The sequence below is a fragment of the Vanacampus margaritifer genome, chromosome 4 (assembly GCF_051991255.1).
Source record: "Vanacampus margaritifer isolate UIUO_Vmar chromosome 4, RoL_Vmar_1.0, whole genome shotgun sequence".
Lineage (NCBI taxonomy): Eukaryota > Metazoa > Chordata > Actinopteri > Syngnathiformes > Syngnathidae > Vanacampus > Vanacampus margaritifer.
Window position 1 is genome coordinate 10687354 of NC_135435.1, and position 23099 is coordinate 10710452.

At 41.5% G+C, this 23099-nt stretch overlaps 31 non-coding genes across 31 annotated transcripts; all 31 read right to left on the minus strand.

The window, feature by feature from the left end:
• Positions 1 to 593: 593 nt before the first annotated feature.
• Positions 594 to 666, minus strand: trnaf-gaa (transfer RNA phenylalanine (anticodon GAA)). Its single transcript has one exon. It is a non-coding gene; the product is annotated as a tRNA-Phe (tRNA).
• A 216-nt stretch (positions 667 to 882) lies between these two features.
• On the minus strand, positions 883 to 955 carry trnaf-gaa (transfer RNA phenylalanine (anticodon GAA)). Its single transcript has one exon. It is a non-coding gene; the product is annotated as a tRNA-Phe (tRNA).
• A 245-nt stretch (positions 956 to 1200) lies between these two features.
• trnaf-gaa (transfer RNA phenylalanine (anticodon GAA)) lies at positions 1201 to 1273 on the minus strand. The gene has a single exon. It is a non-coding gene; the product is annotated as a tRNA-Phe (tRNA).
• A 216-nt stretch (positions 1274 to 1489) lies between these two features.
• Positions 1490 to 1562, minus strand: trnaf-gaa (transfer RNA phenylalanine (anticodon GAA)). The gene has a single exon. It is a non-coding gene; the product is annotated as a tRNA-Phe (tRNA).
• Positions 1563 to 2475: 913 nt separating this feature from the next.
• Positions 2476 to 2548, minus strand: trnaf-gaa (transfer RNA phenylalanine (anticodon GAA)). The gene has a single exon. It is a non-coding gene; the product is annotated as a tRNA-Phe (tRNA).
• Positions 2549 to 2764: 216 nt separating this feature from the next.
• Positions 2765 to 2837, minus strand: trnaf-gaa (transfer RNA phenylalanine (anticodon GAA)). Its single transcript has one exon. It is a non-coding gene; the product is annotated as a tRNA-Phe (tRNA).
• Positions 2838 to 3082: 245 nt separating this feature from the next.
• Positions 3083 to 3155, minus strand: trnaf-gaa (transfer RNA phenylalanine (anticodon GAA)). The gene has a single exon. It is a non-coding gene; the product is annotated as a tRNA-Phe (tRNA).
• A 246-nt stretch (positions 3156 to 3401) lies between these two features.
• trnaf-gaa (transfer RNA phenylalanine (anticodon GAA)) lies at positions 3402 to 3474 on the minus strand. The gene has a single exon. It is a non-coding gene; the product is annotated as a tRNA-Phe (tRNA).
• A 216-nt stretch (positions 3475 to 3690) lies between these two features.
• Positions 3691 to 3763, minus strand: trnaf-gaa (transfer RNA phenylalanine (anticodon GAA)). Its single transcript has one exon. It is a non-coding gene; the product is annotated as a tRNA-Phe (tRNA).
• A 245-nt stretch (positions 3764 to 4008) lies between these two features.
• Positions 4009 to 4081, minus strand: trnaf-gaa (transfer RNA phenylalanine (anticodon GAA)). Its single transcript has one exon. It is a non-coding gene; the product is annotated as a tRNA-Phe (tRNA).
• Positions 4082 to 4297: 216 nt separating this feature from the next.
• trnaf-gaa (transfer RNA phenylalanine (anticodon GAA)) lies at positions 4298 to 4370 on the minus strand. Its single transcript has one exon. It is a non-coding gene; the product is annotated as a tRNA-Phe (tRNA).
• A 913-nt stretch (positions 4371 to 5283) lies between these two features.
• On the minus strand, positions 5284 to 5356 carry trnaf-gaa (transfer RNA phenylalanine (anticodon GAA)). Its single transcript has one exon. It is a non-coding gene; the product is annotated as a tRNA-Phe (tRNA).
• A 216-nt stretch (positions 5357 to 5572) lies between these two features.
• On the minus strand, positions 5573 to 5645 carry trnaf-gaa (transfer RNA phenylalanine (anticodon GAA)). Its single transcript has one exon. It is a non-coding gene; the product is annotated as a tRNA-Phe (tRNA).
• A 245-nt stretch (positions 5646 to 5890) lies between these two features.
• Positions 5891 to 5963, minus strand: trnaf-gaa (transfer RNA phenylalanine (anticodon GAA)). The gene has a single exon. It is a non-coding gene; the product is annotated as a tRNA-Phe (tRNA).
• A 216-nt stretch (positions 5964 to 6179) lies between these two features.
• Positions 6180 to 6252, minus strand: trnaf-gaa (transfer RNA phenylalanine (anticodon GAA)). The gene has a single exon. It is a non-coding gene; the product is annotated as a tRNA-Phe (tRNA).
• A 245-nt stretch (positions 6253 to 6497) lies between these two features.
• Positions 6498 to 6570, minus strand: trnaf-gaa (transfer RNA phenylalanine (anticodon GAA)). The gene has a single exon. It is a non-coding gene; the product is annotated as a tRNA-Phe (tRNA).
• A 913-nt stretch (positions 6571 to 7483) lies between these two features.
• On the minus strand, positions 7484 to 7556 carry trnaf-gaa (transfer RNA phenylalanine (anticodon GAA)). The gene has a single exon. It is a non-coding gene; the product is annotated as a tRNA-Phe (tRNA).
• A 216-nt stretch (positions 7557 to 7772) lies between these two features.
• Positions 7773 to 7845, minus strand: trnaf-gaa (transfer RNA phenylalanine (anticodon GAA)). The gene has a single exon. It is a non-coding gene; the product is annotated as a tRNA-Phe (tRNA).
• Positions 7846 to 8090: 245 nt separating this feature from the next.
• Positions 8091 to 8163, minus strand: trnaf-gaa (transfer RNA phenylalanine (anticodon GAA)). Its single transcript has one exon. It is a non-coding gene; the product is annotated as a tRNA-Phe (tRNA).
• Positions 8164 to 8379: 216 nt separating this feature from the next.
• trnaf-gaa (transfer RNA phenylalanine (anticodon GAA)) lies at positions 8380 to 8452 on the minus strand. The gene has a single exon. It is a non-coding gene; the product is annotated as a tRNA-Phe (tRNA).
• A 950-nt stretch (positions 8453 to 9402) lies between these two features.
• trnaf-gaa (transfer RNA phenylalanine (anticodon GAA)) lies at positions 9403 to 9475 on the minus strand. The gene has a single exon. It is a non-coding gene; the product is annotated as a tRNA-Phe (tRNA).
• A 100-nt stretch (positions 9476 to 9575) lies between these two features.
• trnaf-gaa (transfer RNA phenylalanine (anticodon GAA)) lies at positions 9576 to 9648 on the minus strand. Its single transcript has one exon. It is a non-coding gene; the product is annotated as a tRNA-Phe (tRNA).
• Positions 9649 to 9748: 100 nt separating this feature from the next.
• trnaf-gaa (transfer RNA phenylalanine (anticodon GAA)) lies at positions 9749 to 9821 on the minus strand. The gene has a single exon. It is a non-coding gene; the product is annotated as a tRNA-Phe (tRNA).
• A 97-nt stretch (positions 9822 to 9918) lies between these two features.
• Positions 9919 to 9991, minus strand: trnaf-gaa (transfer RNA phenylalanine (anticodon GAA)). Its single transcript has one exon. It is a non-coding gene; the product is annotated as a tRNA-Phe (tRNA).
• Positions 9992 to 10237: 246 nt separating this feature from the next.
• On the minus strand, positions 10238 to 10310 carry trnal-uaa (transfer RNA leucine (anticodon UAA)). Its single transcript has one exon. It is a non-coding gene; the product is annotated as a tRNA-Leu (tRNA).
• Positions 10311 to 10526: 216 nt separating this feature from the next.
• Positions 10527 to 10599, minus strand: trnaf-gaa (transfer RNA phenylalanine (anticodon GAA)). The gene has a single exon. It is a non-coding gene; the product is annotated as a tRNA-Phe (tRNA).
• Positions 10600 to 10961: 362 nt separating this feature from the next.
• Positions 10962 to 11034, minus strand: trnaf-gaa (transfer RNA phenylalanine (anticodon GAA)). The gene has a single exon. It is a non-coding gene; the product is annotated as a tRNA-Phe (tRNA).
• A 216-nt stretch (positions 11035 to 11250) lies between these two features.
• On the minus strand, positions 11251 to 11323 carry trnaf-gaa (transfer RNA phenylalanine (anticodon GAA)). Its single transcript has one exon. It is a non-coding gene; the product is annotated as a tRNA-Phe (tRNA).
• An 8051-nt stretch (positions 11324 to 19374) lies between these two features.
• On the minus strand, positions 19375 to 19447 carry trnaf-gaa (transfer RNA phenylalanine (anticodon GAA)). Its single transcript has one exon. It is a non-coding gene; the product is annotated as a tRNA-Phe (tRNA).
• Positions 19448 to 19659: 212 nt separating this feature from the next.
• On the minus strand, positions 19660 to 19732 carry trnaf-gaa (transfer RNA phenylalanine (anticodon GAA)). Its single transcript has one exon. It is a non-coding gene; the product is annotated as a tRNA-Phe (tRNA).
• Positions 19733 to 19975: 243 nt separating this feature from the next.
• Positions 19976 to 20048, minus strand: trnaf-gaa (transfer RNA phenylalanine (anticodon GAA)). Its single transcript has one exon. It is a non-coding gene; the product is annotated as a tRNA-Phe (tRNA).
• Positions 20049 to 23099: the final 3051 nt, after the last annotated feature.

The following is a 23099-nucleotide window of genomic DNA, read 5'->3' on the forward strand; positions in this document are numbered from 1 at the left end:
GGTCATATTATTTAGTCTAAAAAAGTTTCTTCTCAGCGCTTTGTACACGCACATTTCGGTCTTGAAAACAAAATTTGCTTTGAAATAACACACACATACTCTTTACTTTCTTCATCAGTCACGGCCACCGTAAATTTGGTTCAACTTGTTTGTGAGATTTTGCTATGGGAAAATCCTTCAACTATATAACACATTCTGTCTCAAAAACATCCACCTGACCTTGTTTACGCCATCTGCTCACGGAAAAGTACCAGAGAGTATGTTTAGTCTATAAATGAAAAGGAGGAGGTCTTTTTAACTATAAGAAGCTATTGTACACGTAGAAGAGCACATTTGACGCTCTGAAATCCCACGTTCTTTAAGTGATGAAATCGGAAGCTGTTATCTGTCCAGAGATTCTCTGTTTTTTTATTAAATCATTCTTGCAAAAGGTGTATTTTTCTTACATTAAATCTATCCTCATTTTTGGAACAAGCAAAGAGGACAAAATTCGTCAAAAATCCTCTTCACTATAAAGACAACAAACAAAGTGAGCAAGTGTCTAAATGGCTTCGCATAGAACTAAGGATTCATGTGAAACCACTGCTCTTATCTGCCGAAACCCAGGATCGAGCCAGGGACCTTTAGATCTTCAGTCTAACACTCTCCCAACTGAGCTATTTCGGCTTTTTGTTTTGGAGCGGCTCACTCAACCAACACCTGGATCAGGGAACGTGTATAAGTTGATTACAGATAATACTTTGTTAAAGTACAAAGGGAGTTGAAGTGTCTTTTTATTGAGGAAGAAGAGCTTACTACTAAATAGACAATAAACAAACTGGAACAAGTGTCTAAATGGCTTTGCATAAAACGAAGGATTTGTGTGAAACCACTGCTCTGATCTGCCGAAACCCGGGATCGAACCAGGGACCTTTAGATCTTCAGTCTAACGCTCTCCCAACTGAGCTATTTCGGCTTTTGAAGAATTTTTGCTCTGAGCGGCTCACTCAACCAATGCCTGGAACAGGGAAATTATGTATGAGTTGATTTCAGAAAATACTTTGTTAAAATATGAAGCACAAAGTCAGTGTACTAGTGAGCTGAAGTGTCTTTCTATTTAGGAAGAAGAGCTTTCTATTATAAAGACAATAAACAAAGTGAGCAAGTGTCTAAATTGCTTCGCATAGAACTAAGGCTTCATGTGAAACCACTGCTCTTATCTGCCGAAACCCAGGATCGAACCAGGGACCTTTAGATCTTCAGTCTAACGCTCTCCCAACTGAGCTATTTCAGCTTTTTGCTTTGGAGCGGCTCACTCAACCAACACCTGTATCAGGGAACGTGTATAAGTTGATTACAGATATTACTTTGTTAAAGCACAAAGTCAGTTGAAGTGTCTTTTTATTGAGGAAGAAGAGCTTACTACTAAAAAGACAATAAACAAACTGCAACAAGTGTCTAAATGGCTTTGCATAAAACAAAGGCTTTGTGTGAAACCACTGCTCTGATCTGCCAAAACCCGGGATCGAACCAGGGACCTTTAGATCTTCAGTCTAACGCTCTCCCAGCTGAGCTATTTCGGCTTTTGAAGAATTTTGGCTCTGAGCGGCTCACTCAACCAACGCCTGGAACAGGGAAATTATGTATGAGTTGATTTCAGAAAATACTTTGTTGAAATATGAAGGACAAAGTCAGTGTACTAGTGAGCTGAAGTGTCTTTCTATTTAGGAAGAAGAGCTTTCTACTATTGAAAGATATTATCACATTTTTAATACCTAATTTCATATATCAACTATTGTTACACATTATGAACATTTTAATTCTTCAGATTAACCTATAAGAAATATTTTGTGTCCTGTGCAGAGCAGATGGTGTTGATTTCGGTATAATCTGACCTAAACTGGGTCATATTATTTAGTCTAAAAAAGTTTCTTCTCAGCGCTTTGTACACGCACATTTCGGTCTTGAAAACAAAATTTGCTTTGAAATAACACACACATACTCTTTACTTTCTTCATCAGTCACGGCCACCGTAAATTTGGTTCAACTTGTTTGTGAGATTTTGCTATGGGAAAATCCTTCAACTATATAACACATTCTGTCTCAAAAACATCCACCTGACCTTGTTTACGCCATCTGCTCACGGAAAAGTACCAGAGAGTATGTTTAGTCTATAAATGAAAAGGAGGAGGTCTTTTTAACTATAAGAAGCTATTGTACACGTAGAAGAGCACATTTGACGCTCTGAAATCCCACGTTCTTTAAGTGATGAAATCGGAAGCTGTTATCTGTCCAGAGATTCTCTGTTTTTTTATTAAATCATTCTTGCAAAAGGTGTATTTTTCTTACATTAAATCTATCCTCATTTTTGGAACAAGCAAAGAGGACAAAATTCGTCAAAAATCCTCTTCACTATAAAGACAACAAACAAAGTGAGCAAGTGTCTAAATGGCTTCGCATAGAACTAAGGATTCATGTGAAACCACTGCTCTTATCTGCCGAAACCCAGGATCGAACCAGGGACCTTTAGATCTTCAGTCTAACACTCTCCCAACTGAGCTATTTCGGCTTTTTGTTTTGGAGCGGCTCACTCAACCAACACCTGGATCAGGGAACGTGTATAAGTTGATTACAGATAATACTTTGTTAAAGTACAAAGGGAGTTGAAGTGTCTTTTTATTGAGGAAGAAGAGCTTACTACTAAATAGACAATAAACAAACTGGAACAAGTGTCTAAATGGCTTTGCATAAAACGAAGGATTTGTGTGAAACCACTGCTCTGATCTGCCAAAACCCGGGATCGAACCAGGGACCTTTAGATCTTCAGTCTAACGCTCTCCCAACTGAGCTATTTCGGCTTTTGAAGAATTTTTGCTCTGAGCGGCTCACTCAACCAATGCCTGGAACAGGGAAATTATGTATGAGTTGATTTCAGAAAATACTTTGTTAAAATATGAAGCACAAAGTCAGTGTACTAGTGAGCTGAAGTGTCTTTCTATTTAGGAAGAAGAGCTTTCTATTATAAAGACAATAAACAAAGTGAGCAAGTGTCTAAATTGCTTCGCATAGAACTAAGGCTTCATGTGAAACCACTGCTCTTATCTGCCGAAACCCGGGATCGAACCAGGGACCTTTAGATCTTCAGTCTAACGCTCTCCCAACTGAGCTATTTCGGCTTTTGAAGAATTTTTAGCTCTGAGCGGCTCACTCAACCAACGCCTGGAACAGGGAAATTATGTATGAGTTGATTTCAGAAAATACTTTGTTAAAATATGAAGGACAAAGTCAGTGTACTAGTGAGCTGAAGTGTCTTTCTATTTAGGAAGAAGAGCTTTCTATTATAAAGACAATAAACAAAGTGAGCAAGTGTCTAAATTGCTTCGCATAGAACTAAGACTTCATGTGAAACCACTGCTCTTATCTGCCGAAACCCAGGATCGAACCAGGGACCTTTAGATCTTCAGTCTAACGCTCTCCCAACTGAGCTATTTCGGCTTTTTGCTTTGGAGCGGCTCACTCAACCAACACCTGGATCAGGGAACGTGTATAAGTTGATTGCAGATAATACTTTGTTAAAGTACAAAGGGAGTTGAAGTGTCTTTTTATTGAGGAAGAAGAGCTTACTACTAAATAGACAATAAACAAACTGGAACAGGTGTCTAAATGGCTTTGCATAAAACGAAGGATTTGTGTGAAACCACTGCTCTCATCTGCCAAAACCCGGGATCGAACCAGGGACCTTTAGATCTTCAGTCTAACACTCTCCCAACTGAGCTATTTCAGCTTTTGAAGATTTTTTGCTCTGAGCGGCTCACTCAACCAATGCCTGGAACAGGGAAATTATGTATGAGTTGATTTCAGAAAATACTTTGTTAAAATATGAAGAACAAAGTCAGTGTACTAGTGAGCTGAAGTGTCTTTCTATTTAGGAAGAAGAGCTTTCTACTATAAAGACAATAAAAAAAGTGAGCAAGTGTCTAAATGGCTTCGCGTAGAACTGATGCTTCATGTGAAACCACTGCTCTTATCTGCCAAAACCCGGGATCGAACAAGGGACCTTTAGATCTTCAGTCTAACGCTCTCCCAACTGAGCTATTTCTGCTTTTTGTTTTGGAGTGGCTCACTTAACCAACACCTGGATCAGGGGACGTGTATAAGTTGATTACAGATAATACTTTGTTAAAGTACAAAGTGAGTTGAAGTGTCTTTTTATTGAGGAAGAAGAGCTTACTACTAAATAGACAATAAACAAACTGCAACAAGTGTCTAAATGGCTTTGCATAAAACAAAGGCTTTGTGTGAAATCACTGCTCTGATCTGCCGAAACCCGGGATCGAACCAGGGACCTTTAGATCTTCAGTCTAACGCTCTCCCAGCTGAGCTATTTCGGCTTTTGAAGAATTTTGGCTCTGAGCGGCTCACTCAACCAACGCCTGGAACAGGGAAATTATGTATGAGTTGATTTCAGAAAATACTTTGTTGAAATATGAAGGACAAAGTCAGTGTACTAGTGAGCTGAAGTGTCTTTCTATTTAGGAAGAAGAGCTTTCTACTATTGAAAGATATTATCACATTTTTAATACCTAATTTCATATATCAACTATTGTTACACATTATGAACATTTTAATTCTTCAGATTAACCTATAAGAAATATTTTGTGTCCTGTGCAGAGCAGATGGTGTTGATTTCGGTATAATCTGACCTAAACTGGGTCATATTATTTAGTCTAAAAAAGTTTCTTCTCAGCGCTTTGTACACGCACATTTCGGTCTTGAAAACAAAATTTGCTTTGAAATAACACACACATACTCTTTACTTTCTTCATCAGTCACGGCCACCGTAAATTTGGTTCAACTTGTTTGTGAGATTTTGCTATGGGAAAATCCTTCAACTATATAACACATTCTGTCTCAAAAACATCCACCTGACCTTGTTTACGCCATCTGCTCACGGAAAAGTACCAGAGAGTATGTTTAGTCTATAAATGAAAAGGAGGAGGTCTTTTTAACTATAAGAAGCTATTGTACACGTAGAAGAGCACATTTGACGCTCTGAAATCCCACGTTCTTTAAGTGATGAAATCGGAAGCTGTTATCTGTCCAGAGATTCTCTGTTTTTTTATTAAATCATTCTTGCAAAAGGTGTATTTTTCTTACATTAAATCTATCCTCATTTTTGGAACAAGCAAAGAGGACAAAATTCGTCAAAAATCCTCTTCACTATAAAGACAACAAACAAAGTGAGCAAGTGTCTAAATGGCTTCGCATAGAACTAAGGATTCATGTGAAACCACTGCTCTTATCTGCCGAAACCCAGGATCGAACCAGGGACCTTTAGATCTTCAGTCTAACACTCTCCCAACTGAGCTATTTCGGCTTTTTGTTTTGGAGCGGCTCACTCAACCAACACCTGGATCAGGGAACGTGTATAAGTTGATTACAGATAATACTTTGTTAAAGTACAAAGGGAGTTGAAGTGTCTTTTTATTGAGGAAGAAGAGCTTACTACTAAATAGACAATAAACAAACTGGAACAAGTGTCTAAATGGCTTTGCATAAAACGAAGGATTTGTGTGAAACCACTGCTCTGATCTGCCGAAACCCGGGATCGAACCAGGGACCTTTAGATCTTCAGTCTAACGCTCTCCCAACTGAGCTATTTCGGCTTTTGAAGAATTTTTGCTCTGAGCGGCTCACTCAACCAATGCCTGGAACAGGGAAATTATGTATGAGTTGATTTCAGAAAATACTTTGTTAAAATATGAAGCACAAAGTCAGTGTACTAGTGAGCTGAAGTGTCTTTCTATTTAGGAAGAAGAGCTTTCTATTATAAAGACAATAAACAAAGTGAGCAAGTGTCTAAATTGCTTCGCATAGAACTAAGGCTTCATGTGAAACCACTGCTCTTATCTGCCGAAACCCAGGATCGAACCAGGGACCTTTAGATCTTCAGTCTAACGCTCTCCCAACTGAGCTATTTCGGCTTTTTGCTTTGGAGCGGCTCACTCAACCAACACCTGTATCAGGGAACGTGTATAAGTTGATTACAGATATTACTTTGTTAAAGCACAAAGTCAGTTGAAGTGTCTTTTTATTGAGGAAGAAGAGCTTACTACTAAAAAGACAATAAACAAACTGCAACAAGTGTCTAAATGGCTTTGCATAAAACAAAGGCTTTGTGTGAAACCACTGCTCTGATCTGCCGAAACCCGGGATCGAACCAGGGACCTTTAGATCTTCAGTCTAACACTCTCACAGCTGAGCTATTTCGGCTTTTGAAGAATTTTGGCTCTGAGCGGCTCACTCAACCAACGCCTGGAACAGGGAAATTATGTATGAGTTGATTTCAGAAAATACTTTGTTAAAATATGAAGGACAAAGTCAGTGTACTAGTGAGCTGAAGTGTCTTTCTATTTAGGAAGAAGAGCTTTCTATTATAAAGACAATAAACAAAGTGAGCATGTGTCTAAATTGCTTCGCATAGAACTAAGGCTTCATGTGAAACCACTGCTCTTATCTGCCGAAACCCGGGATCGAATCAGGGACCTTTAGATCTTCAGTCTATCGTTCTCCCAACTGAGCTATTTCGGCTTTTGAAGAATTTTGGCTCTGAGCGGCTCACTCAACCAACGCCTGGAACAGGGAAATTATGTATGAGTTGATTTCAGAAAATACTTTGTTAAAATATGAAGGACAAAGTCAGTGTACTAGTGAGCTGAAGTGTCTTTCTATTTAGGAAGAAGAGCTTTCTACTATTGAAAGATATTATAACATTTTTAATACCTAATTTCATATATCAACTATTGTTACACATTATGAACATTTTAATTATTCAGATTAACCTATAAGAAATATTTTGTGTCCTGTGCAGAGCAGATGGTGTTGATTTCGGTATAATCTGACCTAAACTGGGTCATATTATTTAGTCTAAAAAAGTTTCTTCTCAGCGCTTTGTACACGCACATTTCGGTCTTGAAAACAAAATTTGCTTTGAAATAACACACACATACTCTTTACTTTCTTCATCAGTCACGGCCACCGTAAATTTGGTTCAACTTGTTTGTGAGATTTTGCTATGGGAAAATCCTTCAACTATATAACACATTCTGTCTCAAAAACATCCACCTGACCTTGTTTACGCCATCTGCTCACGGAAAAGTACCAGAGAGTATGTTTAGTCTATAAATGAAAAGGAGGAGGTCTTTTTAACTATAAGAAGCTATTGTACACGTAGAAGAGCACATTTGACGCTCTGAAATCCCACGTTCTTTAAGTGATGAAATCGGAAGCTGTTATCTGTCCAGAGATTCTCTGTTTTTTTATTAAATCATTCTTGCAAAAGGTGTATTTTTCTTACATTAAATCTATCCTCATTTTTGGAACAAGCAAAGAGGACAAAATTCGTCAAAAATCCTCTTCACTATAAAGACAACAAACAAAGTGAGCAAGTGTCTAAATGGCTTCGCATAGAGCTAAGGATTCATGTGAAACCACTGCTCTTATCTGCCGAAACCCAGGATCGAACCAGGGACCTTTAGATCTTCAGTCTAACACTCTCCCAACTGAGCTATTTCGGCTTTTTGTTTTGGAGCGGCTCACTCAACCAACACCTGGATCAGGGAACGTGTATAAGTTCATTGCAGATAATACTTTGTTAAAGTACAAAGGGAGTTGAAGTGTCTTTTTATTGAGGAAGAAGAGCTTACTACTAAATAGACAATAAACAAACTGGAACAGGTGTCTAAATGGCTTTGCATAAAAGGAAGGATTTGTGTGAAACCACTGCTCTGATCTGCCGAAACCCGGGATCGAACCAGGGACCTTGAGATCTTCAGTCTAACGCTCTCCCAACTGAGCTATTTCGGCTTTTGAAGATTTTTTGCTCTGAGCGGCTCACTCAACCAATGCCTGGAACAGGGAAATTATGTATGAGTTGATTTCAGAAAATACTTTGTTAAAATATGAAGAACAAAGTCAGTGTACTAGTGAGCTGAAGTGTCTTTCTATTTAGGAAGAAGAGCTTTCTACTATAAAGACAATAAAAAAAGTGAGCAAGTGTCTAAATGGCTTCGCGTAGAACTGATGCTTCATGTGAAACCACTGCTCTTATCTGCCAAAACCCGGGATCGAACAAGGGACCTTTAGATCTTCAGTCTAACGCTCTCCCAACTGAGCTATTTCTGCTTTTTGTTTTGGAGTGGCTCACTTAACCAACACCTGGATCAGGGGACGTGTATAAGTTGATTACAGATAATACTTTGTTAAAGTACAAAGTGAGTTGAAGTGTCTTTTTATTGAGGAAGAAGAGCTTACTACTAAATAGACAATAAACAAACTGGAACAAGTGTCTAAATGGCTTTGCATAAAACAAAGGCTTTGTGTGAAACCACTGCTCTGATCTGCCGAAACCCGGGATCGAACCAGGGACCTTTAGATCTTCAGTCTAACGCTCTCCCAGCTGAGCTATTTCGGCTTTTGAAGAATTTTGGCTCTGAGCGGCTCACTCAACCAACGCCTGGAACAGGGAAATTATGTATGAGTTAATTTCAGAAAATTCTTTGTTGAAATATGAAGGACAAAGTCAGTGTACTAGTGAGCTGAAGTGTCTTTCTATTTAGGAAGAAGAGCTTTCTACTATTGAAAGATATTATCACATTTTTAATACCTAATTTCATATATCAACTATTGTTACACATTATGAACATTTTAATTCTTCAGATTAACCTATAAGAAATATTTTGTGTCCTGTGCAGAGCAGATGGTGTTGATTTCGGTATAATCTGACCTAAACTGGGTCATATTATTTAGTCTAAAAAAGTTTCTTCTCAGCGCTTTGTACACGCACATTTCGGTCTTGAAAACAAAATTTGCTTTGAAATAACACACACATACTCTTTACTTTCTTCATCAGTCACGGCCACCGTAAATTTGGTTCAACTTGTTTGTGAGATTTTGCTATGGGAAAATCCTTCAACTATATAACACATTCTGTCTCAAAAACATCCACCTGACCTTGTTTACGCCATCTGCTCACGGAAAAGTACCAGAGAGTATGTTTAGTCTATAAATGAAAAGGAGGAGGTCTTTTTAACTATAAGAAGCTATTGTACACGTAGAAGAGCACATTTGACGCTCTGAAATCCCACGTTCTTTAAGTGATGAAATCGGAAGCTGTTATCTGTCCAGAGATTCTCTGTTTTTTTATGGCTTTGCATAAAACGAAGACTTTGTGTGAAACCACTGCTCTGATCTGCCAAAACCCAGGATCGAACCAGGGACCTTTAGATCTTCAGTCTAACGCTCGCCCAACTGAGCTATTCGTCTTTTGAGGATTTTTGGCTCTGAGCGGCTCACTCAACCAACGCCTGGAACAGAGAAATTATGTATGAGTTGATTTCAGAAAATACTTTGTTAACTCTGATCTGCCGAAACCCGGGATCAAACCAGGAACCTTTAGATCTTCAGTCTAACGCTCTCCCAACTGAGCTTTTTCAGCTTCTGAGGGTTTTTGGTTCTGAGCGGCTCACTCAACCAACGCCTGGAACAGAGAAATTATGTATGAGTTGATTTCAGAAAATACTTTGTTAACTCTGATCTGCCGAAACCCGGGATCAAACCAGGAACCTTTAGATCTTCAGTCTAACGCTCTCCCAACTGAGCTTTTTCAGCTTCTGAGGGTTTTTGGTTCTGAGCGGCTCACTCAACCAACGCCTGGAACAGAGAAATTATGTATGAGTTGATTTCAGAAAATACTTTGTTAACTCTGATCTGACGAAACCCGGGATCGAACCAGGAACCTTTAAATCTTCAGTCTAACGCTCTCCCAACTGAGCTTTTTCAGCTTCTGAGGGTTTTTGGTTCTGAGCGGCTCACTCAACCAACGCCTGGAACAGAGAAATTATGTATGAGTTGATTTCAGAAAATACTTTAACTCTGATCTGCCGAAACCCGGGATCGAACCAGGAACCTTTAGATCTTCAGTCTAACACTCTCCCAACTGAGCTATTTCGGCTTCTGAGGGTTTTTGGTTCTGAGCGGCTCACTCAACCAACGCCTGGAACAGGGAAATTTATGTATGAGTTGATTTCAGAAAATACTTTGTTAAAATATGAAGGAGAAAGTCAGTGTACTGGTGAGCTTAAGTGTCTTTCTATTTAGGAAGAAGAGCTTTCTACTATAAAGACAATAAAAAAAGTGAGCAAGTGTCTAAATGGCTTCGCATGGAACTAAGGCTTCATGTGAAACCACTGCTCTTATGTACCAAAACCCGGGATCGAACCAGGGACCTTTAGATCTTAAGTCTAAGGCTCTCCCAACTGAGCTATTTCAGCTTTTTGTTTTGGAGTGGCTCACTCAACCAACACCTGGATCAGGGAACGTGTATAAGTTGATTACAGATATTACTTTGTTAAAGTACAAAGTCAGTTGAAGTGTCTTTTTATTGAGGAAGAAGAGCTTACTACTAAATAGACAATAAACAAACTGGAACAAGTGTCTAAATGGTTTTGCATAAAACAAAGGCTTTGTGTGAAACCACTGCTCTGACCTGCCGAAACCCGGGATCAAACCAGGGACCTTTAGCTCTTCAGTCTAACGCTGTCCCAACTGAGCTATTTCGGCTTCTGAGGATTTTTGGTTCTGAGCGGCTCACTCAACTAACACCTGGATCAGGGGACGTGTATAAGTTAATTACAGATAATACTTTGTTAAAGTACAAAGTGAATTGAAGTGTCTTTTTATTGAGGAAGAAGAGCTTATATATAGACAATAAACAAACTGGAACGTCATTCAACCAACACATGGATCAGGGGACGTGTATAAGTTAATTACAGATTATACTTTGTTAAAGTACAAAGTGAGTTGAAGTGTCTTTTTATTGAGGAAGAAGAGCTTACTACTATATAGACAATAAACAAACTGGAACAAGGGTCGAAATGGCTTTGCATAAAATGAAGGGTTTGTGTGAAACCACTGCTCTGATCTGCCGAAACCCGGGATCGAACCAGGGACTTTTAGATCTTCAGTCTAACGCTCTCCCAACTGAGCTATTTCGGCTTTTCGTTTTGGAGCGGCTCACTCAACCAACACCTAGATCAGGGAACGTGTATAAGTTGATTACAGATATTACTTTGTTAAAGTACAAAGTCAGCTGAAGTGTCTTTTTATTGAGGAAGAAGAGCTTACTACTATATAGACAATAAACAAACTGGAACAAGTGTCTAAATGGCTTTGCATAAAATGAAGGGTTTGTGTGAAACCACTGCTCTGATCTGCCGAAACCCGGGATCGAACCAGGGACCTTTAGATCTTCAGTCTAACGCTCTCCCAAGTGAGCTATTTCAGCTTCTGTCGATTTTTGGTTCTGAGCGGTGAAGGGGGTATGTTAAAAATCCATACTTTTGCATGTCCAATAAATCAAATGATGAGATAAGACATGAACAGAGTTCCTGCGCAGGATGATTTATTCCGGAGATCTCCGTCACATCATTGAATAAAACTCAAACAGTTTCAGATCAATAATGCCCCTCCTCTTTCGAAGAACCAACCTTTTATTACAATCAAATTGAAAGAACAATGCCTCCTACTCCTCCCCTCATGAATAATATAATAGAAAAAACAGCATTCTCAGCACACAGTTGCAGCTGTATTCGTCTCTAGACAAAATGTACTTTCAAGGCACTTCTCGTACTTTTTCCCATAACAAAAATCTCACAAACAAAATGTGTTTTCGCACAGAGAAGGAACTTCTAGACCAAACAATGTGTCTTAGATTAAGGTCAAATTATACTGAGTTCAACACTACTTTACCTACTTCACATCTATAAAACATTTCAACATGGTTAATATATGAAATAAAGAATTAAAATGTTAATAATGTATAACAGTCCTCCCTTTGGGCAATAAAAAGCCCAATAACTAAACATTTAAACATTTTTACACAAAGATTCCAGCAGGATCTGCATCGGATGTTGCAGCAGGCCGGACTGAGGAAGCAACAGACTCCATCATCATATAAGAAGACTTATTTCGTACGTCCTGTTTTTCAATAGCGGTAGAAATAATTCTTTCACAAAGTGAACGAATACAGGGTATACAACAACATCCGCATATTGTTAACAGAGCCGTAAATACAGCGACAGATATCAAAATTGTGGAAATTAAGGTTTTGTAGCGGCCAAATACAGTCATCCAATTATCCCATATTGAAGTATCTATACCACAGTGTTCATTCATCTTTCTATTGAGTGTCCGGAGTCCTTCAATTGCAAGAGTTAAACTTCCATCCGGTGCAGTATTATTAGGAATGAAGGTACAACATTGATCTGCAAACATTGAGCAAACTCCTCCCTTTTCTGCCAATAACATATCTAGTGCAATTCGATTCTGAAAAGCCATCAAAGATGTGGCAGCCAATTGGCCATGTACAGCCTCAAAACCAGATTGAGTCCAATTTCCTAGTCTTTGTACATTGTAATGTACATAATTAATTCTGTCTACGTTTTTGTTAATGGTGCACCACCAACAAATTAGGGATTTAAATCCCGAGGTTATTTGATTAGTCAATTTGTACTCATTTGGCACACCTCTTGGCACTCCAATTGCATCAATGTAGGTGGGAACATTTTGCTGTTGCCAAGAAGATCGTTTGATTCTCTTCTTCTTCTTTCAATGAGGGATGTCCTCAACGAAACTCAATCTCCATTGAGTGATGTCCTCAGCTTGTCAACTGGACACTGGAAGCAGTTGACTGGTTTCTCAGTTGGCTCGTCAGGTCACTGGAAGCAGTTGACTGGTTTCTCAGTTGGCTCGTCAGGTCACTGGTTGGTGGGGTTTTTTGGCCCAGATCCAGCAGGCCTTGTGGATGAGAGGTGAAACCAGGTGTCTCCCTTGTTATGCAAGCGCACGGCACAAGCTGTCCTCTCTGTCACCTTGTGGGGTCCGGTCCATCTGGGGGCACACCATTTACGCTTAATGACTTTTAACCACACATATTCACAATTATTCATTTTTAAAGGTACATCTGGTTGTTTATTTGTTAACTTAGAGAACGTAGATACTATCTCTTTGAGTACGGGAGGTCCTGCAATGTGCGACTCTCCCAGCGGCACATTAGGAGCTGGAATTGGTCTGTTTTTGTGACCTTCAAATGGAGTCCAGCCTTTAGCTGAATTTAATGACATGCGCACATTCATTAATGCAATCGGAAGAGCTTGTAGACAATTCAATTTTGATGAGGCGAGTGCTTTAGCCAATTTTTCTTTAATATTTCTGTTCATTCGTTCAACTTGTCCTTGCGATTGAGGATGGTATACAGAACCAAATGCATGTTTTAGCCCCAATGCTTTTTCTACTTCCTGTAGATGTACGTTTTTGAAGTGAGACCCGTTGTCAGAACGAATTTTCCTGGGAAACCCATGTGATGGTATGTAATGATTAATCAAATGTTTTACCACCGTCTTTGCTGTTTCAGATTTACAGTGATATGCCTCCGGCCAGCCGGAAAAGGAATCCACTATCACCAACAAGTATCTGTATCCTTGCACTGGCTTTATCATGTCGGTGAAATCCATTGAAATCACTTGTCCCGGACCAGTCACTTCCGGATCATGAGTGCCGGGAAAAGGTTTCGAAGTAGGCATACTGTTGAATTTATTACAAACAGTGCAGTCTCGCAGTTCATGTTTAACCACTTGTCTCATATAAGGATGGATGGATTACTTCTTCTACACCAACATGGCATATTCCATGGGCTTCGGAAATTAGAATTTTTAATTGTTTCTGGGATGGGATATATTTACCTTCTTTTCGCCAAATACCTGCTTCATCTTTTTTTCCCCCTTTTTTCATCCACACACTCTTTTCTTCTGGACTTGCCTTCTCCTACCACCGTTTTATTGTTTTTGAAGTTATTTCTTGTCCGTCCTCCAATTCACCTTCGCTCACCACCAGTTGTAGTGTTGAGCTGTAGTCTGCAGCTTGTTTTGCGGCCTTGTCAGCATGATCATTTCCTACTGACACAAAATCATCATTTTTCGAATGTCCTTTACATTTAATCACCGCTACGGCCTTAGGTAGTAGTATGGCGTCTTTTAACTCAAGGATGTCTTGATGGTGTTTAATAGGTGTCCCTGAAGCAGTCATGTAGTCATTTCTTTTCCATTCGTTAATAGCCGTGTGTATCACTACTATTACATAAGCGGAGTCAGTGTATATGTTCACAGTCTTATCTTTTGCTAATTTCAAGGCAGTTATTACAGCTACCAACTCCGCTCTTTGAGCTGACTGAGGCCCTGTGAGTCTATCTGCCACTATCAGGTCAAAAGTTATTCCAGTCATTTGTGTTACAGCAAAACCTGATTGGAGTCCTTTATCTCCCTTAAAACAACATCCGTCCGTAAATAACGTCAAGTCTGGGTTATCTAGTGGAGTATCGTAAAGGTCATTTCTCAATGAGTTCTCTTCCACAATTCGCTGAGTACAGCAGTGGGATTGGCCCTCCAACATGCCTTCTGCCATGTTAATTCCCTCATGTATGAACAAAATGTGAGGTTGTGTCAGGACTGATTCAATTTTTCTCTGTCGACCACCAGTCATAGTAAATGCTTGGCTAGTTACGTACTGCACAGTACTGTGTGACATGCGAACTGTCAGTGGGTGATGTAATACAATATGAGATGTTTTTTGAATCAAGCGAGCTAGTGCGGAAGCAAAAGCTGCACAAAGAGGGTGTCGCTGTTCATATTTTTCAAGAGGTGTTGAGACGTACAGGCAAACATGCCTATTACTATTCCCCCCCTTTTGAAAAAGAACAGCTGACACACTGGTAGGCTTCTCCGACACATTAAAAAAAAAAAAAAATTATAATTAGGGACAACAAGAGCCGTAGCTGATGACAAAAATTGTTTCAGCAGAACAAAAGAGTTGTCTGCAGCTTGTGTCCAATTAAGAACATGTGACAGGTTTCTCATTCCTTTTTCCTTCACTAATTGTCTGAGAGACTAAGTCAGTTCTGCAAAGTCTGGAACATGGTGCCTGGAATAGTTGCAGAGACCCAGAAAAGCCAACATTTGTTTTACATTTGTCGGTTTGGGATGGTGCAAGACGTCATCCTTGTGTGACGGAGAAATACCTGTTCCATGTTTTGATATAAGTCGTCCCAAGAAAGAAACCTGAGGTCGGGCAATTTGGAGTTTGTCCTTGGAGCATTTCAGGCCCACCGAAGCCAGGTGGCTCAAAATGAGCTGTGTAGCTTGCAGGCAGGACTCCTCGGACGGTGCAGCTATGAGTAGATCATCCACATATTGCACCAAAAGGACATCAGTAGGAAGTTGGAGAGGTGACAGCAGCTGTCGAAGGGAAGCATTGAAAACACCAGGAGACAACACAAACCCTTGTGGCAGTCGAGTATAGGAGTAACACTCATTATTCCACATAAATGCAAAATACTTTTGCATAGATGTGTGAAGAGGGATGCAAAAAAATGCATTTGCAAGGTCAATGCAAGTAAAATGCGTATGTAACGGAGTAATTTGTGACAGAGCAGAATGGGGATTTGGCACCGGCAATGCAGGTGTCAAAACTTTAGCATTAATAGCTCTGAGATCATGCACCATATGAAATTTACCAGTATTTTTCTTTTCTACTGGGAGAATGGGAGTATTGTAATTTGTCCTCTCAATTTTACAGAGAACTCCCGCTTTTAGCAAACCATCAATTGTTGTTGAGATGCCAAGTCGGCCTTCATCCTTAATTCGGTATTGTGGCACCCAAACTGAGTCGGGTTTCATTTCAAAAGTCACTGGAGCAACAGTACACAAACCCACGTCAGTCGGGTCCTCAGACCACAGTGCAGCGGGCAAGGTTTTTAATATGTCATCAGCAAAGTCGCTGTCAGATGTCTCCCTCCCATGGTGTCGGTCCAAAAGCTGATGTTCTAAAATTGACATGGAAGCAAACATATCAGATTTAATCCAATAAGCATCAAGAGTTTTGGAATATAGTAAATCTGTGTGTATAGTGTTTTGCCAATCAGTAGCTTTTGTGCAAGCCAGGACAAATGGACCCAAGTCTTTCGCCGTGTGCCGGGATGACACCATCAGTGATACATGAGGATAACATGCCAGCACGGATTTGTCAGGTGGCTCCGCCATCCTATACCACCGGGATTGCTCTTCAGTCAAATTTACAGAAAAAGCCACACCGGGCCCACCTGCGAACAGATGACCTATACGCAACTCCCAGGCATTATCCACAATTGTACGGAACTCCTCATCACCACATCTGTCATAAAAGAGAGTACAATGGATGCAGTCAGATACCATATTGTATGAGTGCAGGTTACGAACCCAAGTAGTCCATTTTGTCCAGAATTTTTCAGCATCCCTCCAGCCGGAGGAATCAGTGTCAATCTTTGCCCAGTAGACGTCTGAAGTGGCACACGTCATAGCTTGTTGAGGTGTCACTGGAAACTGGGTGAAAGCGGAGTTACCCGTGCAGTGATAAGTATGTCCATCTGGGAATTGAAGCGTGAGTCCTTTCGCCCCACACTGGATTAATTAGCAGTCTTTACGAGAAGATCCCTTCCCATAAGATTCACGGGACAGTTTGGTGCGTACACAAATGCATGTAAGAAAGTTTGGGTAAAGCATTGTGTATGTGCTGGAGATGTTAAGTTGAGAGTAGCTTGTTCTCCTTTAAATCCAACCAGCGAAATGCCATCAGTGGTGAGGGATATTCCAGGTGGCAGTGTCATAATGGTAGAGTGACGAGCTCCAGTATCTACCATAAATGATAAGGAAGTCCCACATACCGAAATGTCAATCATAGGTTCGTCGAGACCTGTGCATGTAGGGTCCAGTCATTGCGGAAACTGTCCACCAGGTGGCGCCAGGAACCCATGTTGTTCATCAGATGGCGGTAGGTATTGCTGCTCGTCAGGAGGCGGCAGGAACTGTTCTTGTCCGGCAGGTGGCGGCAGATAATGCTGATTGGAAGCAAACATATCAGATTTAATCCAATAAGCATCAAGAGTTTTGGAATATAGTAAATCTGTGTGTATAGTGTTTTGCCAATCAGTAGCTTTTGTGCAAGCCAGGACAAATGGACCCAAGTCTTTCGCCGTGTGCCGGGATGACACCATCAGTGAGTGATACATGAGGATAACATGCCAGCACGGATTTGTCAGGTGGCTCCGCCATCCTATACCACCGGGATTGCTCTTCAGTCAAATTTACAGAAAAAGCCACACCGGGCCCACCTGCAAACAGATGACCTATACGCAACTCCCAGGCATTATCCACAATTGTACGGAACTCCTCATCACCACATCTGTCATAAAAGAGAGTACAATGGATGCAGTCAGATACCATATTGTATGAGTGCAGGTTACGAACCCAAGTAGTCCATTTTGTCCAGAATTTTTCAGCATCCCTCCAGCCGGAGGAATCAGTGTCAATCTTTGCCCAGTAGACGTCTGAAGTGGCACACGTCATAGCTTGTTGAGGTGTCACTGGAAACTGGGTGAAAGCGGAGTTACCCGTGCAGTGATAAGTATGTCCATCTGGGAATTGAAGCGTGAGTCCTTTCGCCCCACACTGGATTAATTAGCAGTCTTTACGAGAAGATCCCTTCCCATAAGATTCACGGGACAGTTTGGTGCGTACACAAATGCATGTAAGAAAGTTTGGGTAAAGCATTGTGTATGTGCTGGAGATGTTAAGTTGAGAGTAGCTTGTTCTCCTTTAAATCCAACCAGCGAAATGCCATCAGTGGTGAGGGATATTCCAGGTGGCAGTGTCATAATGGTAGAGTGACGAGCTCCAGTATCTACCATAAATGATAAGGAAGTCCCACATACCGAAATGTCAATCATAGGTTCGTCGAGACCTGTGCATGTAGGGTCCAGTCATTGCGGAAACTGTCCACCAGGTGGCGCCAGGAACCCATGTTGTTCATCAGATGGCGGTAGGTATTGCTGCTCGTCAGGAGGCGGCAGGAACTGTTCTTGTCCGGCAGGTGGCGGCAGATAATGCTGATTGGAAGCAAACATATCAGATTTAATCCAATAAGCATCAAGAGTTTTGGAATATAGTAAATCTGTGTGTATAGTGTTTTGCCAATCAGTAGCTTTTGTGCAAGCCAGGACAAATGGACCCAAGTCTTTCGCCGTGTGCCGGGATGACACCATCAGTGAGTGATACATGAGGATAACATGCCAGCACGGATTTGTCAGGTGGCTCCGCCATCCTATACCACCGGGATTGCTCTTCAGTCAAATTTACAGAAAAAGCCACACCGGGCCCACCTGCGAACAGATGACCTATACGCAACTCCCAGGCATTATCCACAATTGTACGGAACTCCTCATCACCACATCTGTCATAAAAGAGAGTACAATGGATGCAGTCAGATACCATATTGTATGAGTGCAGGTTACGAACCCAAGTAGTCCATTTTGTCCAGAATTTTTCAGCATCCCTCCAGCCGGAGGAATCAGTGTCAATCTTTGCCCAGTAGACGTCTGAAGTGGCACACGTCATAGCTTGTTGAGGTGTCACTGGAAACTGGGTGAAAGCGGAGTTACCCGTGCAGTGATAAGTATGTCCATCTGGGAATTGAAGCGTGAGTCCTTTCGCCCCACACTGGATTAATTAGCAGTCTTTACGAGAAGATCCCTTCCCATAAGATTCACGGGACAGTTTGGTGCGTACACAAATGCATGTAAGAAAGTTTGGGTAAAGCATTGTGTATGTGCTGGAGATGTTAAGTTGAGAGTAGCTTGTTCTCCTTTAAATCCAACCAGCGAAATGCCATCAGTGGTGAGGGATATTCCAGGTGGCAGTGTCATAATGGTAGAGTGACGAGCTCCAGTATCTACCATAAATGATAAGGAAGTCCCACATACCGAAATGTCAATCATAGGTTCGTCGAGACCTGTGCATGTAGGGTCCAGTCATTGCGGAAACTGTCCACCAGGTGGCGCCAGGAACCCATGTTGTTCATCAGATGGCGGTAGGTATTGCTGCTCGTCAGGAGGCGGCAGGAACTGTTCTTGTCTGGCAGGTGGCAGCAGATAATGCTGATTGGGGGGAAAAGGCAGTTATTGTTGTGACAATGCTCACGCACGTGAGCCGTGCCCCCTCTGTCAGTAGTAATTGTCGCGCCCACGCCGTTGATAGAAGTCGTGACAATATTGTTGATAGGAGCGGCGACCATCTTGTTGATAGAGGCTCCCACGCCCTCTTTGCTGCCCGCGGCCTCTCCTCCAGAGGTCATGTGGCTGCAGTCGACATTGACTTGCCCAGTGGCCCCCCAAGAATTTTTTTTTTTTTTTTAGCAAGTGTCTAAGTGGCTTCGCGTAGAACGAATGCTTCATGTGAAACCACTGCTCTTACCTGCCGAAATCCGGGATCGAACCAGGGACCTTTAGATCTTCAGTCTAACGCTCTCTCAACTGAGCTATTTTGGCTTTTTGTTTTGGAGCGGCTCACTCAACCAACACCTGGATCAGGGAACGTGTATAAGTTGATTACAGATATTACTTTGTTAAAGTACAAAGTTGAAGTGTCTTTTTATTGAGGAAGAAGAGCTTACTACTAAATAGACAATAAACAAACTGGAACAAGTGTCTAAATGGCTTTGCATAATATAAAGGCTTTGTGTGAAACCACTGCTCTGATCTGCCGAAAACCGGGATCGAACCAGGGACCTTTAGATCTTCAGTGTAACGCTCTCCCAACTGAGTTATTTCGGCTTTTGAAGAATTTTGGCTCTGAACAGCTCACTCAACCAACGCCTGGAACAGAGAAATTATGTATGAGTTGATTTCAGAAAATACTTTGTTAAAATATGAAGGAGAAAGTCAGTGTACTAGTGAGCTGAAGTGTCTTTTTATTGAGGAAGAAAAGCTTACTACTATATCGACAATAAAACTGGAACAAGTGTCTAAATGGCTTTGCATAAAACGAAGGGTTTGTGTGAAACCACTGCTCTGATCTGCCGAAACTCGGGATCAAACCAGGGACCTTTAGATCTTCAGTCTAACGCTGTACCAAGTGAGCTATTTCGGCTTTTGAGGATTTTTGGCTCTGAGCGGCTCACTCAACCTGGATCAGGGGACGTGTATAAGTTGATTACAGATAATACTTTGTTAAAGTACAAAGTGAGTTGAAGTGTCTTTTTATTGAGGATGAAGAGCTTACTACTAAATAGTGTTGGAATTTATTTCTAAATCAACATAAACTCAAGTTAGTAATCTGACTCCAATTTGTGACCTTACCCAACTGCCACTCATCCAACAATATGCGCGCTCGTTCTGCAATAGAAAGGTATCAGGAAGCCGGCATTTTCACACACGAGTGGATTTATTCCTAACACACAGATCTAATACAAGCACCTGGGTCTCGGGTCCCTCTCAATACAGCTCTGTACGCCTCTGTTGCCACCAGCCGACGTACTCTACATCCGAGTTGCCCAGCCATGAGTTATACTACACAATATGCAAATGGCACAGCAACAAAGGCATCCTGGCATTATTCTATTGGCTATGTGTATACTGCAGTTAACTTTAGCTTGCTCTCATTGGTCTTTCTTCCCCTGCAGAATCGCTTGCTGGCTCCTCCTGGTTGTAGTTTCCTCACAGTTGGTTATCTCGTCTCTGCATCCTCCTTGCGATTAGCACCGTTTGTTCTGAAACATTCCATTCTTGCACACCCTTGCACCACACATCCTGTTTTGTACCACCATTCACACGCTCAGCACTTTACAGTCTCACACTCTCATACACAGGATGTAGCAACATCTTAACTCTTTCACTGCCACTGACGTTTAAAGACGTCAAGTAAAAACCTACGCTTCACTGCCAATGACGTCAAAAGACGTCATCCAATGATTTTTATTTTTTATTTTGAAACGGGTAGAGGAAACCCTTCCGCATGTCTGATGAAAGTTTCAAGTCTGTCTGTTGTGCCTAATGACTATTTTTGGCCCCTAGAGGGCAGCGATGACTCTCTTTTGACAAGATCGGGTGGGCGTCAGTAGAGGCGGAGCTAGAGCGTCGAGCAGGAGATGAGAATGGAAGACAAAGGAAAAATGGCGGCCGGTCGCGAGGAGCTCACACCCGAGACGTTTTTTTCAAAGACCAAAAGCATCGCTGAAAAAGCACATTGTTGACGATGATCATCATAGATGATGAAGATGAGGGTGACTCCGTGGTTGGTTGACGCGGCAGTAGAAGACGTTAGATGGAGCTAGATGGAGGAGGGAACGGGCAATGGCGAGCGTTTGCAAGCAGCTCTACACTTACAAGACGAAAGGCATCGACCAACGCTAAAATAGTGCATTGATGACGACGGTGATCATCGACGTCTCCTGCATTCAACCATTCTTGCATGTCCCTTTTCTTCCTCACAAGGAAGGGGATTCTTCCCCACCGTCCAACGCCTTCCCAATTTATTCTGGCCATGTCTAATGCTGTCGCACTAATTGGCATGATCAGCGTTACTAGGGCGCACTTACCTGAGGCATTAATGGGAAGCCTATCGTACAACACTTTCGCTCCACACCACAGCCAAACATCAGCACGAGCGAGAGGGATTCCTGCTGGCAAAGACACATTTTCATTACACCATGACTCCTGGATATTTCCAATCCCAGGGCCAGTCCCATTTAACTTTAAGCAGGTGAAATTTTGTTGTGCAACATGGGTGTCAAAAATGGGCTTTTTCTTTTCCATATCTGTCAGTGGAAAGGCCGAGTCCAATTGGCTGCACTCTCCTTGGAGAGTCTTGTTATACAGGAAACCAAAGAGACAGGTTTTGGATACAGCAGTTGCTGCCATGATTTTCAAAACTGGTCTTGCACCTAAACATACCAAACAATTCTCGTTAGTATTGTTAGCGGCCTGTTCAGCCATCAGGAGCCAATTATTAGTGACCATAGAAATACCTGTGTGAATCATAAACCAGTCATCCACTGTCATCATTGTTTTGGCCGTGGTACCCGTTTGACGGGTATAATTATTTAACACTGGTGCTTCCCCTTTTGTCATAGTCCCATTCTCACAAATGATAATTGGAAAATATGGATCTTTTCCAGACGAATATGCCCACAACTTAAACCCCCAACATGATGTGTTTAGCACTAACACTTCCTGGTGTGGTGGCGCAATTGACTTATTACCCATTGCAATTGTCAATTTCAATATCTCCCCTTCTTTTCTTAGGAGAATCTTATTATGGAAATACTTAGCAATATTATTCTTTGACGGTGTCCAATAATCACCCGCCTGTGTGGTAACCAGGGAATCCCATCCCCACATTGTCACATGTCCTGTTATATACCACCAATAACCAGGGAACATGTCTCCAGTTACTACTGACATGTCTGCCACCACTGATGTATACCACGCTTCCCGAAACCCTCTCAGTGCCTTTATTGGTATATTTACTTGGGTAGTTGTATTAGGGGCCACTGTTACTCTCACCGAATTATTGTATGCCCAGCCTATTATCCAAGGCTGGTAGCCCTTTTTCTCCCACTCATTTTCTGACTTTACCTCTCTTCTCCTTCTAGGTTCCTGTGGGCGTACCAAGGGCCAGTCCTGGTACCGTGGTTGATAATTGTCCAATTTATCTAACAAATCAAGCCATTGTTGAGTCCAGTTGAAAATTGTCACCCAAGCGTTCACCTGTGTCGGTTGTTTACACTTCAGATTTAGCAGTAGTTGTTGTGTCTGTGTCAGCGTCTTACCACCATCTTGCTCTGCTTCATACCATACCGTTCCATTACAGGAATGATACACCATCACTCGTTCTCCTTTCGCTCCATCACTTCTGTCATCCCGCACCATATGTTCAAATGCCAACATAGTCCACACAAAGCACAAGCCAGCAAGCAAAATAGTCAATAAAGTTAAACATTTGCATCGTCGTCGTCTTTGTTCAGACACTTTCGAGTCCGACTTTGATCCAATTCTCGCCATCGTCACATTCCCTCTCTTGACCTGCCCGTCCGGGCGGTCAACCTTTAAGCTCACCATTGGCAGGCACAAAGTCTGGGGCCGGGCGCAACTGTGAGTAATGGTACCACTTTTGTCCTTTAGTTTCCAATTGGACGGCGTG